The sequence below is a fragment of the Typopeltis vanoorti genome, chromosome 2 (assembly GCF_054136105.1).
Source record: "Typopeltis vanoorti isolate ZY-2024b chromosome 2, IOZ_Tvanoo_1.0, whole genome shotgun sequence".
NCBI lineage: Eukaryota > Metazoa > Arthropoda > Arachnida > Uropygi > Thelyphonidae > Typopeltis > Typopeltis vanoorti.
The window spans coordinates 164,377,677-164,395,952 of record NC_143550.1 but is presented as its reverse complement, the minus strand read 5'-3'; the positions used below and the strand labels follow the sequence as shown (position 1 = coordinate 164,395,952).

The 18,276-nt window shown below is 39.5% G+C and overlaps 1 protein-coding gene across 6 annotated transcripts in view; it reads left to right on the top strand.

The window, feature by feature from the left end:
* LOC150109601 (uncharacterized) overlaps window positions 1-18,276 on the top strand; it is a 426,121-nt gene that overhangs the window by 269,640 nt on the left and 138,205 nt on the right. The window lies entirely within an intron of this gene.

Sequence of the window (18,276 nt, the reverse complement as noted above, 5' to 3'; positions counted from 1 at the left end):
CTTATTCTTAACCTATCCTTAAGTAATAATTCTTACTTTCTTTTATTCCTAAGGATCATTTTAGTCTTCTTTTAATATCCATAACTTCTTATTTCTACAACAGTGATGTAATTTTGTGCTCCTGAATTGTAATCTTATCCGATCTTTCATTTTACTTTTGAGGCTTTTGTATCTTTGGTATGTAGTGATTCATTTAATGGATTAAGACATGATTCTAGAGCTTGACTGATAAAACTATTAGAAAACAACACAAAATGAATGAAGGCTCATAAATGAATCATAATGCTCAATATGCAGCTCCTAGTTTACTTATGCTCCATTGATGGAGCATAAGCAAACTCAACCCATCCTAAGGGACGGACAAGAAGGATAGAAGGGAAAAAAAAATAATTGGTGCAGAAAGGGCGAGGTCAGAGTTGAATGCGTTCAGAGGCAGCAGCGAAGAAAAATATAAGTTTTTGTTATTTTTATTAGTTTTTTAGAATTACTTTAAATTATACAACGTAAAGTATAGTCTGTGGGTAATTTGCAATTAGGGAATTTGTACTTAAAAATGTAATATTTTAGTATAGTTTGTAGTAGTTCCTTGTGCAGTATTTGAATAATGGAGCAGCTGCAGCTCAGTTTGCCAATGGCTTATCAGCAAGTCCTCCCCCATTTAAGGACTGTGTTTTATGCAGCATACTATAGGATTTGATGGTATGTGGTACTTGCGGCATGTATACATCTCGACAGTTAGATATGTGGCAGATGAGAGATTGGGGAGTGCATATATGTAGAAAATAGGAAGAATGTTTTGATTAAGAATGTAAATGAAAAAATAAAAGTAGGGAGTATAGCAAGTCGTGAAATTTTCAAAGATGGTTTTAATTGGGAGGATGAATGGCGAACAATAGTTGGTAGCTTGCGGAGAGAGATAGATGCACTGAAAGAGGAAGTGGAATTCTTGGGAATGAGTTGAGAAGCATGAAAGAAAAGATTAATCAACTGGAAACGATGAATGCAAAGTGAATCAGAGTAGGAGAGAGGAGTTATGGAAATGATAGAAGAATAGATGATAGTGGAACTAGCAAACGAGAGAGAGAGAGAGAGAGAGAGACAGAAAAATGCAAGAGCGTGTTGGAACCAGGGATGGAGAGATGACAGGTAAGTAGGGAAACAAAGAAAAAAGTGTTAGAGAGAGAGAGAGTGAGGAATGCAGGTGAGCAAGGAAGAAACAGAGTGGTAAGAGGTGTGATGTATGGAGACTTGATCTATCTGTTGTGGTGTGCAAGATAGAATGCCCGAGGAGTGTTTGCCTGGAGGAACAACAGAAAATTTGGCTATGGCAATTAAGCGAGGTGAAAGGGTGGATGAGATATGACTGTGATGTGGACTGGGTGGCAAGAGATCTGAGGTTCATGCTTGAGGTTGTACAGAAAAGACTGAGAGAGTGAAGGTAGTGTGTGTGTGTGTGTGTGTGTGTGTTGCCCAGGTATAATAATGTACCGCTGCGAAGAAGAGCATTGGTAATGAATAGTATAATAGCCAGAATGTGTTGAAAGAGAGGCTTGGAATAAGTGGATGCTTGAAGGGCACTTGAGGACAGAAAGGAACTGTATGTGAGAGACGGCTTGCATTTGAATGAGGAAGGATGTAGGCATCTGGAGAGAATACAAGTCAGAATACTGACTTGGTTTTTGAACAAGTCAGTGTGTCAATGCAGGGAAACTAGAAGTATCAGGGTAGATTGTAGCATGGGTGGCTTCTTGTGGAAATAGGTGCTGAAGCTGAATCCAGTGGATTCTGGAGGAGTAAGGATGAGTATAGAAACAAAGACAGTGCCTTGATTCTTTATACTAATACCAGGAGTATCCAGAATAAAGGAGATGAATTAGTGTTGCTTATAGTATCAGCCTGTCCAAAGATTTGGGATCTCTGAGACATGGTTGGTAGAAGATGATATACTGACAGGAAGAGACATAACAGGGTATAGCCTTTTTCGACAGGATAGGAAAGGCAAACACGGTGGAGTACTGCTTATGATAAATGATGAGTTATGTCCTCTCAGAGTGGAGGATTTGGAGGGCAATGGCACTAATGGTTTTGAAAGCATATAGTGTGAGGTAGAGGTGGGCAGGACAGGATATTTAGTGGAGTGTTGCTATAAGCCATGAAGCATAGAGAGTGAAGAGTAGATGTTTAGGCAGTTGCACTTGGTGAGTGCAAAAGAATGCTTGTTATGGGAGATTTTAACTACAGCAGTATAAATTGGAAATAGGAAATTGCATGTAATAGTAAGGAAATGGAATTTCTGCAATTCTTGAGGGACAAATGTCTTATGCAACATGAGTTTTAGATTTGTTCATAGTATCAGGTGATCTGATTATAACTGAGATGTCATCTCTATCCCCAGTTAGAGAGAGAGTGACCATGTGGTTTTGACTTGGAAGATGAATAGAAATGCAGCAGTATCAAAGAGGAAAGGAATGCATGTGGAATTATAAGGCAGGTGATTATAATAGATATCAGCTTGGGGCAGTTTCATGGATGGAGGAATTTGAAGGATGAGAAATTATCATTGCTTGGGAACTTGTGAAGGAATATTTATTAGCACCAGTAGCAAGTTGTATATCATGAGTGAAGAAGAGAACACAATTTGGTGTAAAGTGGGTGACAAACAATATCAAATAGGAACTGCAAGTAAAAAGAGGTTAGGTTATGGAAGAGATATAAGGAGAGGCATGGAGAGCAGATGCATGAAGAATATAAGACTCAGGCCAGGAGAGTGACTAGTACAGTAAGGAAGGCAAAATTGGAATATGAGAAGAGATTGGCCCTGAGATCCAAAGAAAATCCTAAGGAATTCTTTCCTTATGTGGACAGTAGGAGGAGAATCAATTGTGGAAAAATGACATAGTTGGATAAAAATGGGATTAGATTGCCTCATGCAAAGGGCATAGTGGAGTTATCCAGTAAACATTTTATTGGGATATTTCATACTGGAGAAGTAGAAGTACAAGAGGAGTGTGTTTCTCATACTGTACTCTGGATGTCAATAAAGCAATGGGAACTGGATGGAATTTTGTTACTGGTTTTGAGAGAATATGCTAAAGAAATGACAGCTCTCTTGACTTGGCTTTTCAATGAAAGTCTGGCCATGGGAAAGGTACCCAAGAAGGGTAAGATGGTGCCATTGCATAAGGGAGGTAGCAGATTGGAAGTGTCAAATTATATTCATCAGTAGTCATTAAGATCTTAGAGAAATTAGTGAGGAATCATTTACAGCATTGGATGGATGAGGGTAATGTTATCTGTGAGAGTCAACATGGATTTGCTAAGGGGCATTCTTGTTTTATTAATATAATTGTCTTTTATAATAAAGTGACAAGAGCAGTTGATGAGGGAAAGACATTCTGCTATTTTTTTTTTTTTTTGGAAGTTGCAAAGGCATTTGACCAGTGCCGGCCAGAGCAAATTTTTGAGTGTGTGCAAGATTCCCCCCCCCCCCCCCCTTCGGTCGAAAAAAAGATTTTTTTTTCCACCTTTCAGTTTCATATTTATATTATTTATTAATATATCAAATTTTTTTATATTAAAATATTAAATTACTAAATAAAATAAATAAATAAATAAATGATCATTTCCGATTAATTTTGTTTTTTAAATAAAAATATTCTATTTATAAGAGAACACCCCTTGAGAGTGCATGTCAGGAATTTGATGATGATGAAATGAAATGTTTCTGTTCCAGGGATTATCAAAATAAAAATAATTATTTGGAGCTTATATAATTAGAATAAAATATAATTATCTTCGTGTATATGTATAAATTTAATATTTTTGAAATATATGATATATCCAATTTAATTAATTTTTTTATTTTTTATTTTTTCTGCCATAGTATAATTGTAACAGATCTTTGTAAGTTTTCTGGCCTTTTACTTTTCTGCCTGCGGCATTCGCCCATTCCCCCCCCTGCCTCGAGCCGAGCCTGCATTTGACAGGGTACTACATGATAAGCTGATATTTAAGTTGCAGCACATTGGTTTAGATGTCAGGTTAGTGAACTGGATCCAGGATTGGCTATCTGATAGGTATCAGAGAGTAGTGTATGGGGAAACAGTATCAAGGAGACAGAAGGTTACATGTGGAGTCCCACATGGCTCAGTACTGGGACCTGTATTGTTTAACCTTTATATCAATGACATTGTCAGTGGATTGCAGAGAGATATTCATTTGTTTGCAGATGGTGTGAAGCTGGGAAGGATTATTAGTAATAGTGCAGATGTGGTAGCCCTGAAAAAGGATTTGAATAAACTGAACAGATGGGCAAATGAATGTGATTATTAGTTTAACACCCTAACCGGCCATGAAATCTTTTGATGTAAAGCTAAATCTGGATGCGATTCTGTAATACCCATTGAATAACATGGATAAGAAGTGCAATTCTTCTTTCACTATGCGTTATTCCCGCTTCCTATGCAGGGTCCGCGTGTTACTTAGATGCGACTTCTTGTTAGTACCACTCCCAACTGACCTGTCACCTAGCCTGCCGCTGGAGATGGGGGGGTATATTTTTGACTATAGCAGCGTATGTTCACGGGGCAGGTTTGCCTGCTTGCGGGATGAAAAAAGCCAGATAAACTGGTGGAAAAAACCCTACTGCCTGCGCCCAAGACCGGCTAACTTGGCTATGGCTGAGGAAGATCCTCAAATTCCTCATGTCTTCGAAGGGAATCGAACCTGGGACACTCCTTCCCCAGTCATATGGTTGCGAAGCACAAAGCCACTAGGCTAACTGCGCAGACTATAAGAAGTGCAATTAGTTCTCACTATTTCATCCACTTCAGCCAGTAGGGAGGTTAATACAGCTACATGTAATATCTTGAAGTTTGGGATACTTCAATGGGCGGCTGCATACGCTGGTGGAGCAACTGAACTGGAGGAAGTGGAGGGAGCAAGGGATCTTGGGGATGATGATTGATAGAAACCTGAAATTCAGGGAACATATTGAAAAGGTGATGAAGGTAATGCAGAGGATTGCTGCAATACTGAGAAGGATGCTGGCCTTCAGAGATAAAAGAGATAAAAGATCCATTGTATAAAGCCCTGATCAGACCACTATTGTTCTCAAATTTGGTCCCCAGGATTTGAAGGGGATAAATTAACTCTGGAAAGAGTGCAGAGGTGGATGATTAAGATGGTATTAGGACTTACAATTAGTTATTAAGATATTCTGAGGGAATGTGGGACTGCAGAGTTTGGTAAATAGAAGGAGTGATATAATTGAGACTTTTACACTGTTGAGAAGTAGTTACAGGGTCGACAGTAAGGAGCGGTTTCTTTGCATGGAGCGTGGTTGAACCATGGAATTCATTGCCTGGTAGAGTGGTGAGAGCATGAATAGTCAATGGGTTTAAGAAATGGTATGATAGACTTTTGTTTTCGGTGGATCTCCCATGATGAGTTTTGTGACTCCTTTGAGGCCTGAATCATAATAATAATATTATCCATACTCAAGATCTGTCTTCCTGTATATCCTAGCTATCATGCCATTTATAATCATCGCCCTTCTCTTCAGGTCTGTGCTGCCATACATTGGCAACTCTATCACTCACTCTCTTTTGCTGCACTATATCTAATGACACTCAAATCCCATACTACTGCATTCAAATTTGCTCACAAATCATTCATTCCAATCTTGCAGTCAGTTCTTCTGCACTTTCTCTTTCCACTTCACAGCCTGTCACTATTCTTATTATTCTCCCCTTTTTTGCAAACACACCCTCAACATCTACTCTGTTTGAACATGTTTTGCTATAATCTCCATGCAATACCATCACTTTTCACCCTTTCTGCTGCCATCATAAATCTTTAGCTCCTCTTCCACAGACATTTTCCTTACATTTTCAGTAGCTAGTCTTCTCTAAATTTGCTATCACCCTCTGTATCCTACCCCACCTTCACTTCATCTGCATTGCTTATGCATCATTTGTGCTGCTTTCAGTTACTTTCACAAGATACTTGCATTCTGCTTTTCAATGTTCATACTACTTTTGTCCTTCTTCACATTAATATTACCTCTTTTATCTAAAGGATAATCATTCTCCTTGTGACATTCTCACTTACCACATTAGCACTCTCACCTTCAGTCATTTGGACCTCGTGAATTATCCACTCCTTTTAAACTATTTACACACCCTCCTGCCAGCCTGGTTAAAGCCATATGATCAGAGAATACTTGCCATAAATACACTTTATGAAATGACAAAGTTGAAAATCCATTTCTAACAAAGATAAAGTAGATGTATTTTGATTTTTACACGTTAGTAAACATTACCCTGCCTTTGAAGAATTCATAACTAAATTAAGGTAAAAATGAACACACTTCAAAAACACAACTTCTACAAAAGTTCTCTCTCCCACAGACAAACACATTAATCTCATAACTAATTAACCAAAGAAAGAAAAAAAAAACTTATTTTAACAAGCTGCCTTCCAGAGCACAGCTTCCTTCTATGTATCTTTCTTATGACAAATGTGATCTACGATCATCAGTTGTTTTAAATTGCAGCTGTTACCATTCCCCTGACTGGTTGACTTCACTAACTGGAAAGTACCCCCCCCCCCCCCCCGCCGCAATACGTACTCTATACCAAATAGTGTATATGGAGGTAGTGGTAAATTATGATGGCCAAGTAGGTATCATCTCCAGGCTGCAAGTTTGAAACCCACTGTGGCCTGGATATTTTGTCAAAATTTTAGGTAGCAGATGATTTTCATCACCTTCTGTGAAAGACCAGTACTCTGCTTACTTAAAAGCTTGAAGTGACTTGAAAAAGATTCATGTTTGTTCTCTAGAAGGTGATTTCTGGATTATGTAATGCTGAAACCTCTAACTGTATAAGGCTTATAAACTTTTATGGATGTAATTTGCATTTAAAAAGAAAAAAAAACAAAAACTGACAGTTTATATTCCAGCAGGTTGTGTTAAGGGTAAATAATTGGTTGTGTTGAGTACCTTGTAGCATGTGAGTTCTGTCTCTACTACTATATGTTGTTGAGAGAGAGAGAGAAAATAGAAGCCATTTTGGAGAATTTATCATCTTTGTCTGCCCAGTTAATATAATTTTATTATTATTACATGACACCTCCAATGAGTCTAAGAATTCATTTCAGAAGGGCATTGGACTCTGCTACACACATCTCACCGTCACCCCTACTACTTAATTCTCCCATTACACACAATTTCAATCAACACCATCTACCACTCATCACCAACGACAACACTATTTTTTGTCTGTAAATTGTCTGTTTTCAAGGCTGATTTGCCTGTGTGCGGGATGAAAAACCTGAGTTTTCAAGAGAACAAAAAATCCTGCTTCCTCAATATGTGATCAGCTAACTCACCTTCAACTGAAAAAGCCCTTATAAAGATTCCTCTCACATGATGAGAATTGACCCTAGCTCTTTTCCAATCGAAAGTGCAATATTCTGTCATTCTTCCAATGCACTACAGAGGTGCTAAAAAAAATTCATTGAGCTGGAGTCGAACCAGTGACTTATGGATATCTGCTAAGTACCTCTACAGTCCACTGCTCTACCAACTGAGCTATCAATGGTTTACATCTAATTTGCAGAATAATTTTTATTCTGCAAATTATATGTAATTTAAATTACTAATTGTTTTGTTAGTTTAAAGTTGTCTGTTGAAGCAAAAGAATGTATAAGCTAGGATTCATAGAATAAAGATTATTTCCCTATATCTGCTCTCCTTAAACCAAAAGGGATGGATGATGCTACAGAATGTAGGATTTAAATTTATCTTGGAAAGCAGTCTACCAGAGAAACATAACTGACATAAAATTTATACTTAACTAATTGTAACTAGAAGTAATCAATCTAACACATCTGTTTCCATTTCCAGCTACTATTCTGTTGACACTTCTGAGGATGAATCCCAAGTGATTTAATTGGATTTTGTTAGCTAATATTTGTGTTAGTGAGGAACAGTCAAAAGATCTTTAAATCAACTGAGTATATTACATTACATTACATTAGCCAGTCGCTATCAGCCCTGGGGGGACTTTTGGCCTCAAGCACCACATGTCGCCACTGGGCACGGTCCTCTGCGATTGTCTGCAACGTTCTGGTCTCCAGCCCGACAGCCTGCAGGTCTTCCTTCTCCTGATCTGCCATCTCCTTCTCGGTCTCCCTGGCAGCCTCCCACAGTTGTCTCACAGTCCCGGGGCCCATACGGTACATATGCCCCAGCCACTGAAGACGCCGGGCTTGCAGCTCCATCAAGATGTCTGCCGAGTTGTATAAAGCGTGTATGGCAACATTGGACCGCCTCCTCCATACTCCATCTGCCATGACCCCTCTATAGATACATTGTAGCATCTTGTTCTTGAATACTCTTGATCGACTTGTCTCGCTGTGAGAGTCCATGCTTTAGCACCGTAGAGGAGAACAGGCTTGATCAAGGTCTTGTATAGTCCCACCTTTGTAGTCCAAGACAGCAAGCGCAAGGCGAAAAGGGGATGCACCTGATAATAGGCCACATTCGCAGCATTTGCCCGACTCTGGACATCAGCATCAACTTTGTTGTCTTCAGTCACGAAAGAACCCAAGTACCTAAATATCTTCACCCTCTCAAACTGTGCAGCTCCCTCTGAATCTTGAGCAGCATGGCGACTCATAAAAAGATATTTTGTCTTCTCGGTGTTTATCTTCATACCAACTTCTTCTGCAGCCTCTTCAATAGCAGTAACCAATGCCACTGCGTCGTCCCATTGATGCGCCATGACGTTCAAGTCGTCTGCGCAGCCAAGAATCCTAACTTGCACCCCCATGTCGACTCCACCTGCCACTTGCTGAGTGTTTCTAATTACTTTTTCCAACATTAGATTGAAGAGAATCGGAGAAAGCCTCACCCTGCTTCACACCGGTCTGTACTTGAAATGGGTCCAAAACTTCACCTTCTGCTTTCAATCTTACTCTTGAACCAGCTACGCACACCTGCACCATTTTTTGGAGTTTTCGAGGAATTCCCAGCTCTTCTAACACCTGCCATATTTTTGGGCGTATTATTGAGTCATAGGCTTTAGAAAAGTCTATGAAAATATTATGAACTTCCCGGTTATATTTCCAGCACTTTTCAAAAACTTGGCGCAGTGTGAAGAGTTGGTCTATTGTAGAACGGTACCTCCTGAAGCCCATCTGGTAGTCACCAAGGCACTCTTCTGCATATGGTGTGGTGCATTAGCATGATGTTAGACAGCACCTTGTAGCCAGTCGACAGCAGTGAGATGCCCCTATAGTTGCCACATTGAGCCTTATCTCCTTTTTTATATACTGGGGTGATTAGCGATTCCTTCCACTCGTCCAACAGCCATTCTTCTCGCCAGATCATCAAGATGAGCGGTGCAGCTGCTCCAGCAGGACGTCCCCACCATTCTTCAGGAGCTGCGCCGGTATGCAGTCCACTCCTGGAGCCTTATTATTTATCTGCATGCTGAAAAATATCTACGCCACCGAGCAAGCGCATCTTTTGAGGTTGTTAATAGATTTCCACTCTCATCTCTTATGGTTGCTGCTTGTGTCTGGGTGCCTCGCATGGCTTTGATCGTCCGGTACATCTCCCTTCCATTACTCATCACCCTATTTCTCTCTATATTAGCCACTTTCTCATTAAGATACTTCCGCTTTTCTCTGCATAGACACGTATTCACCACTCTTCTCACCCTCTCATATGCAGCTTTCTTCCTGCTATCTGCTAGGTAGTTCAATAGTGCTTCCCTTCGTTTTTCTATAGCTTCTTCACACTCTCTATTAAACCATGCTTTTCTCCTCTTCTTTTTCTTTCTTACAGTTCTTGAGACAGCTAACACGACTGTATTTTTGATGGTGTCCCACATCCCATCCGGATCATCCTCTTCCTCCTGTAACTCTCCAAAATGATTCTGCAACTCTAACTGGAAAGCCCACTTGCCTTCCGCTGTTTTCAACTTGTCCAGGTCCCATGCCGATCGTATGGTAGGACATGCGGGCTTCTGAACTGCAGTTCTATGCCTGAAATCGTAGGCTACCAGATAGTGTTCGCTATCTTCATCTGCTCCTCTGAAACTTCTCACATCCGAGATGGAGCTGTGGTGATGTCGATACACTAGTACATGGTCTATTTGGTTAGCTGTTCTACTGTCCGGCGATCTCCAGGTTTGCTTATGGACGTCTTTATGCGCAAACATAGTGCTCTTTACAAAGCATTCCGTAGCGGCGGCAAAACTCGCAAGTTGGATCCCGTTATCATTGCACTCCTCATATAGGCTCTCACTACCCACCAAAGGGCACCACACACGCTCTCTCTCTCTCCCCAGCTTCGCATTGAAATCTCCCACTACTAGCTTGACATCATAGGATGGTAGATTAGCACAAGTACGCTCAAGCACTTCATAGAAACAATCTTTAGCTTCCTCCGAGCCCTCTTCTGTAGGCGCATGACAGTTCACAATAGACACATTTTGAAAACGTCCCTTAACACTAGTAGTGCACAGCCGATTGTTCACAGGTTTAAAATCTAAAATATTACACAAAATTTATCACTAACTTAAAACACAGTTCCGAGTACTTTTCATCCTCTGTCATCACCACTATAGTATAGCGTGTACCCCTGATTGCGGGTCGAGCCATGTCCCGCCATCGTGCCTCTTGTACAGCACAAAGTCCAATTTTATACTGTCATAAGACATTTGTCACATTAAAAAGAGCTGCTTCTTTCACCAAACTACATATATTCCAGGTCCCAAAACAATTAATAATCAATGTCGCAAAGGCGGCTGAATTCCAAGGCTTCTGTGGTGCTTGTTTCGTAACCAATAGGGTTTTTACAGGAGGGGTGGTAGGTCCCTCGCTAACTGTCCACTTATATTAGGATTCCTTAACTATATTGAGCAGCATAGTACTAGCAACAGAAATCCTTAAGCAGTTGCATACAACAAAGTACTGTAATAAGCTTCTACTCAAATTAGGCTTAGTTGCTCAAACATTCTTTACCACTACAGTTTCATAAAGCATACTCACTAAAAACCAATAGACAATTTACACAAACCTATATGTGATGTGCTCAACCTAAACATCATAATTTTAAAAGAAATATCTCTTCTTCTTCTTCTTCTGCAGCTTCTCCCACTTAAGTGGGGTCACTGTTTGTAATGAATCTCCTCCACACCTTCCTGTCTTGGGCTGTCACCACATTCAAGTTCTTCATCTTCAAGTCCTCTTCTACCAGCTCCCTCCATCTCTTCTTTGGCTGCCCACGCTTCTGCCTTCCTTGCACATCCATCTGCATGACCCTTCTTCCCACATATTCGTCCTCCCTCCTCATCGCATGACCAAACCATCTCAACCTTGCCTCCTGTATTTTTGCTCCTAAGTTCGTAACTTTCACTGTTCCCCTGACATAGTCATTTCTCAGACGATCCTTTCTGGTCACACCGCACATCCCCCTAAGCATTCTCATCTCTGCTACTTCCATCCTGCTGATATTATTTTTCCTCAGGGCCACAGTTTCTATAGCATATGTCATAGCTGGCCTCACTACTGACCTATAAATTTTGCCTTTCAGATGGATCGGCACCCTCTTATCGCATAACACTCCAGCCATCTCCCTCCAGTTCCTCCAACCCGCTTGTATCCTGCATCCCACTTCCTTCTCAGCTCCTCCATCTTCTTCCACTGTTGAACCTAAGTATCTAAAGTCTCTCACCTTCCTGATGACATTTCCTTCCAGCTCCAGATCTGTCTCCTGGCCGCTGCCCACTGCGCAACACATATACTCTGTCTTACTTCTTCTCAGTCTCATACCTCTCTCTTCCAGTACTTTTCTCCATCTTTCCAGTTTAGTTCCCTCTTCTTCTCTTGAATCTACACACAACAAGATGTCATCTGCATACAACATTGTCCAAGGCGCATCTTCTCTAACCTCCTCTGTTACCACCTCCATCACAATATTAAACAGAAATGGACTTAATGCTGACCCTTGATGCAAGCCAACTGTTACTTGAAAACTTTCTGTCTGTCCCAAACAGGTTCGAACACTTGTCTTCACATTTCTGTACATTTCCCGCACCAACCTGACATATTTCTCCGGCACCTTCTTCTCCCTTAGACACCTCCAGACTTCTTGCCTTGGCACTCTATCATATGCTTTCTCCAGATCAATAAATACCAGATGTAGCTCCCTTTGTTTCTTTCGATATTTTTCCATCATCTGCCGTAACTCAAAGATAGCATCTGTTGTTGATCTACCAGGCATGAAGCCAAATTGTTCCTTTGCAATCTCCACCTCCTTCCTCAATCTACTATCAAGAATCCTTTTTAGGATCTTCATTGTATGGGACATCAACTTTATTCCTCTGTAATTTTTACAGTCTTGTGCATCCCCTTTACCCTTGTAGATGGGGACAAGAGTGCTTTCCCTCCATTCCTCGGGTATATTTTCCTGTTGGCAAACTTTCATGAACAGGTCCCACAGCAGGTCAATTCCCTCTTCCCCCAGTGCCTTCCATGCCTCCACTGGAATTCTGTCGGGGCCCACCGATTTTCCATTCCTCATCCTCTTCATGGCTGCCGTCACTTCCACTCTACTGATCAGTACATCCTTGTCTCACACCAGATTTAACATTAAACCATCTTCCTGTACTTCCTTCAATTCTAACTGCTGACTTACAACTCAAATAAAGACTAAGTATTGCTTGATATAATGCCCAATTGACACCATATAACTGTAGCATATTGAATAGCTTCTCTCTTGGCACCTTGTCATATGCCTTTTCCAAATCAACAAAACTTAAATCCAGATCTCAGTTATATTCCCATGCTTTCTCGACTATTTGTCGTAAAGTGAAGATCTGATACTGACAGCCTCTGTTTGGCCTGAATCCAGCTTGTTCTTCACCAAGCTTTCCTTCCACAATTCTTCTCAACCGTTTCTCAAGTATACTTGCAGAAATCTTGCCAGGAACACTCAGTAAAGAAATACCTCTGTAATTCTCACATTCAGTTTTTCAGTTTTATTTCCCTTTTTATATGGGTACTATGAGAGCTCTACTCCAATCATTGGGAATTCATCCCTCTGTCCAGGCATTCTGAACTATGCAGTGCAGCCACTGTAAGACTTTTATACCACCATACTTCAGCATTTCTGGTCGAATATCATCTACTCCTGCTGCCTTTCCAGCATTTCAAGCCTTTGATGGCTTTTTCTACTTCAATTATGGATATGTATTCCTGACTGCATTCATGGTTAGTGTTTTTTTACGACTGTACTATCACTGCTTGTTTCATTTAGCAGTTTTTGAAAGTAATTACTCCATACATCAAGGATATCTTTTTCTCCAGTTTTCATGTCACCTTTATCATCTCTAACTCCTTTTACAACACTCTTTCCTCCATTCCTAAGCTTCTTCAACACCCTCCAGAATATTTTGCCACCTTCTTGATATTTATTTTCTATATTCTTGCCAAAGTCCTCTCATGACTTTTGTTTAACTAGTTTTACACAGTGTTTAGCATTCTTACATTTGTCTCTGTGTATTCTCTAAGAGCACAAGCTGACTTATTTGACAGGAACTTTTGATATGCTTTCTTCTTTTCCTTCACTGCCTCTTTAACTTCCTGTGTCCACCAGGGAGTTCTGATTTTTTTATCCTTGCAGACAACCTCACCACATGCCTCTCTGGCAGAATCAATCAATGTTTTCCTCAGAGTTTGCCACTTAATCTCTAAGGTTTGATTCCTGTTCTCAAACTCTTTCATTTTTCCTTCAATAATCTTTGTGTATATTAGTCTACAGTTCACATCTGAGAGCTGCTCAACTTTTATTTGCTTTAAAACTTTCTTTCATGTTATTCTTTTTAATATGAAATTCAATTTTATCCTGCTCAAGACTAAATAGTGATCACTTCCAATTTCAAATCCTCTGTACACTCTGGTGTCCTGCACCATGGAGAAAACATCACCATCAACAATAACATAGTCAATGAAACTTTTCTTATTCCTTGCCTCTTCTCTCCATGTGAATTTGTGCACAATTTTATGTTGGAACATGGTGTTAGTAATAACCAGTCCATGTCCTGAGCAGAAATCCAACAGATATTTGCCATTATTATTAGCTTTGCTCTTTTCTCCAAATTTTCCCAAAATATTTTTGTATATCTCACAATCATTTCCTACTCTGCTATTTAGATCCCCAACAAGGACCAACTTTTCCTTTTTCATTGTGTCAGTTGCTTTTTCTAAAGTCTCAAAAAATTCCTCCACTTCTACCTTAGTAGAGCCTTCTGTGGGACCATAGGTACAAGTAAGTCTCATTGTCCAGTTCCCCATTCTCATATTTGCCTAAATCTCTCTACTTGAGACTGACTGCCATTCCATTCAAGCAGATTAGTCTCATATTTTGTGTTGAATACTATGGCTATTCCTTCTTTTCCTTGATTGTCATTGCCTGAATATAACATTTTGTATTTATTGCTTAGAAAAACTCTCACCAGTTTTTGTCTTTTTTGTTTCAGTCACCCCTATTATGTTGATCTGGTACTTATCTAATTCCTCAGCTAGCTCCATTTCTTTGCCATTCAGGCTTTTTATGTTGATAGTATCGATCTTTAACTCTGATGTTGAGTTGAGGTTTGTTTTCAGATTTGTTCCAGTAGCTGACTTTTCGCTGTTCGCCCTGGTTCCCTGGCGAAAACAACAGCGGCCTTGTTTAACCGGGCGATGCTCCAGCCAGCATGAAATTTTGTCATGTCGTATCATCATTTTTTATTTTGGTTTAACCAGTGAGAATACAATTTGGTCGGCTAAATCCCAAATTACCAGCCCATCGTCATTCGTTCCAAGTAGATACCCAACAGGGTGCACCACGAGAAGGTGAGGATTGATGATTAGGTCAGAAGCCCTGGTTGGTTCTCCGCATTCCTTTAAAGGCTATGTGGAGGTCTCCTCTCAGTTATACAGCTTTGACCCTTAAGCACCACTTGATAAAGTAAGTAATTACATATCATGTCTGATAATAGAAGTGCAGAAAAATTAGCAGAACTTGGTGTTAAGAAGGTACGGAAATCAATCACACTTGAAAAGAACTTGAAGGTGATTCGAAGAATGGAAGATGTGCAGACACATGTTAATGTCTGTAGAAGTATGAACTTATCTCCATCAACTGTTACTACAATTATGAAAAATGCAGATGGAATAAAACAGTCTGTGCAACAATCTATGGCAGCACTAAATGCAAAGCATGTACATTATAGCAGGGGTAAACTTCATGAAAAAATGGAAAAATTATTATCATTATGGGTGGATGACTTGGATCAGAAAAACATTCCTCTGATGCAGGCTGTTATAACTGAGAAAGCAAAAATAATTTTTGAGGATCTTAAAAAGACAGATGGAGGCAAAGAAACATTTTTAGGAAGCAAAGGTTGGTTGGTTCATGAGATTTAAGTCTTGAAGTAAGTGCCATAGTGTCAAATTATGGGTGATGCAGCAAGTGTAGATGTTGTGGCAGTCGCTGCTTTCCTAAAGAATTTCAAGACTGTGTAGAACAAGGAAGTTATCCTCCTGATCTCATTTTTAATGTTGATGAGACTGGGCTCTACTGGAAAAAATTGCCATCACGCACCTTCATTTCCTGTGAAGAACGTTCCGCTCCAGATTTTAAATCTGCAAAAGATAGATTTACGGTTTTGTTGGGTGAAAATGTCTCTGGAACTTTGAAGCTTAAACCAATGTTGGTGTACCATTCACAGACATCACGCGCCTTCAAGGGTCTAAAAGCCATGCTGGCAATCTATTGAAAATGGAACAAGAAAGCTTAGGTTACACAAGACGTTTTCATAGACTGGTATACACAAATTATTTTTGTCCTGCTGTGCTTCGCTTCTGTAAAGAAAATTATTTGCCAGCCAAGGCATTGCTTCTCTTGGATAATGCCCCTCAACATCCTCAAAACCTTGCTGAAGTAAGAACACCATTGGATGTCATGCCCCCAGACACAACATCACTTTTACAACCAATGGATCAGGGGATTATATCAATCTTCAAAGCTCTGTATAACATTTATGGAAATGGTAATTCTTGGACACTTCAGGAAAAACTATTAAAGACTATTGGCGGTTATTCGATATTTTGAAGGGCATTAACAACATCAAGCTAGTTTGGAATGAAGTGTCACCAAAGTGTTTAAAAGGAGCATGGTGAGAACTTCTTCCAGCATTTATGCATGACTTCAAGGAATTAGAGCAAGAGGAGAATGTTACTGAAGACGTTACCAAGCTTGCGTGAGAGGTGGGATTGGACGATATTACAGCTGAAGATGTGACAGAAGTCTTAGAGAGCCATGATAAACAGCTTTCCAATGAAGACTTAAAAGAATTATCCATACAATTAAGTCAACATCCAAAGGAGGAGAAAGAAAATGAAGGGGGGGTCCTCTGAGAGATATAAAAATGGCCGATTTACTGCATATCCTTGCAAGCATAGAGACATTGACCGATGAACTCTGCGAAATGGACCATGATTGGAAATGGAGTGTGAACGTAAAAAGGAGTGTAATCGCATCTATTTGACCTTACACTAAACTCCTTAAAGAAAGAAAAAGAAAATGTAGGCAGTTAACACTGGATACTTTTTTCAAAAAAATGCAGGTGATCCGAAACCAGGAACTTCAGCATAGAAATATGTAATATCTTTTCAAAGTTTCAGATTTTTGTATATAATTTTGTTTTGTTTTCGTTATTAATAATTATATTTTAACAAATATATATGTATGTATTATCAAAGCTTTAAATATAATAATGTTACACATACTTCATGTGCATATTTTTTGACTGTGCGGAACATAACCTTGTACTGCCCATTAAAATTGGGTTCGTTTTATGCCGACTTGACTCGGTTTACGCCCATTTCTTCAGGAACGGAAGTGAGGCATAAACTGAGGGCTGCCTGTATTTAGTTTAATCCTTTATCAAAGTTTGCACCTGAAGTATTTTCAGGATTGGGGCAACTCATGGTAAAGGTGGTATAAGTTCTGATCACTTGTCTTAGTATCCCATAATGCAAAGCACATATCCTTATGGGTATGTATATTGCTATGCATTATGGAAAGGGTCTATCCAGAGAATTTTAATAAGGTGTTGACATCTTTTGGCAACTGGTAAATGGTGATATGACTTCTTCATTACTTCCACCTTAGTATTACCACCTCTGGGTCTGGCTCTCACTGACGAGACCTCAATAAAGGTCGAAACCGGTCAATGCATTATGGGTATGTATAATGCATGCCCATAAGGATATGTGCTTTGCATTATGGGATACTAAAGCAAGTGATCAGAACTTATACCACCTTTACCACGATTTGTCCCAGGCCTGAAAATACTTCAGGAGCAAACTTTGTTTGCATACACTTGGATGAAGGATTAAACCAAATATATAATTGGTAGCATAGCCATGTGAAAAAATTTCCATTAACTCTTATTAAACAGGCATGGCAGTGCTGCTGACAGTTCCCTGGAACATTCCTTTAAGATGCATGGTGATATGTCATCAAATCCTGTCGGTTTATTGACATCAAGGTTATTTATTTCCTCAAATACATCCTGCTCACTCACAATTACACCATCCTCTCTCCTACATCCTCTACACCATTGTTTCTCAAATTGTGGTACATGTACCACTAATGGTACATTACGTTATTTTTGGTGGTACAATTTTTACACAAAATATTTAAATAAATGTTCAGAAAAATGTATTTATTACCCACCATTTACTATATTTCATTATAATGTAAAAGTTTCATTTACGAATATAAATAAATAATTTAAATTTAAAATGTTTTATTCTTTGATTATAAACACTCCATTTGGGATGTATTGATTTTTAACCGGGAAATGCTTTTATGGTGGTACATATATTTTTTGATTCTTATTTATGTGGTACAAAATTTAAAAAGTTTGCACCTGAAGAACCCCTGCACCAAAGAAGTTTGAGAACCCCTGCTCTACACTAAAGTACCTCATGATTCCACCCTAATCAGGATGAAGCATCCTTATAAATTGATTACTGAATGCCTCAACAATGTCTTCTGAGCAGTTACCATTCTACCATTTTCACCCATTATCATCATCTTACCATGATCATTCTGCCTTCTACTTGCCACATATCTGAAAAATTCTCTAGGATTTTTCTTTGCCTGATTTGTCAGTTTCTGTTCATACTGCAATTTTGTTTTCCTTA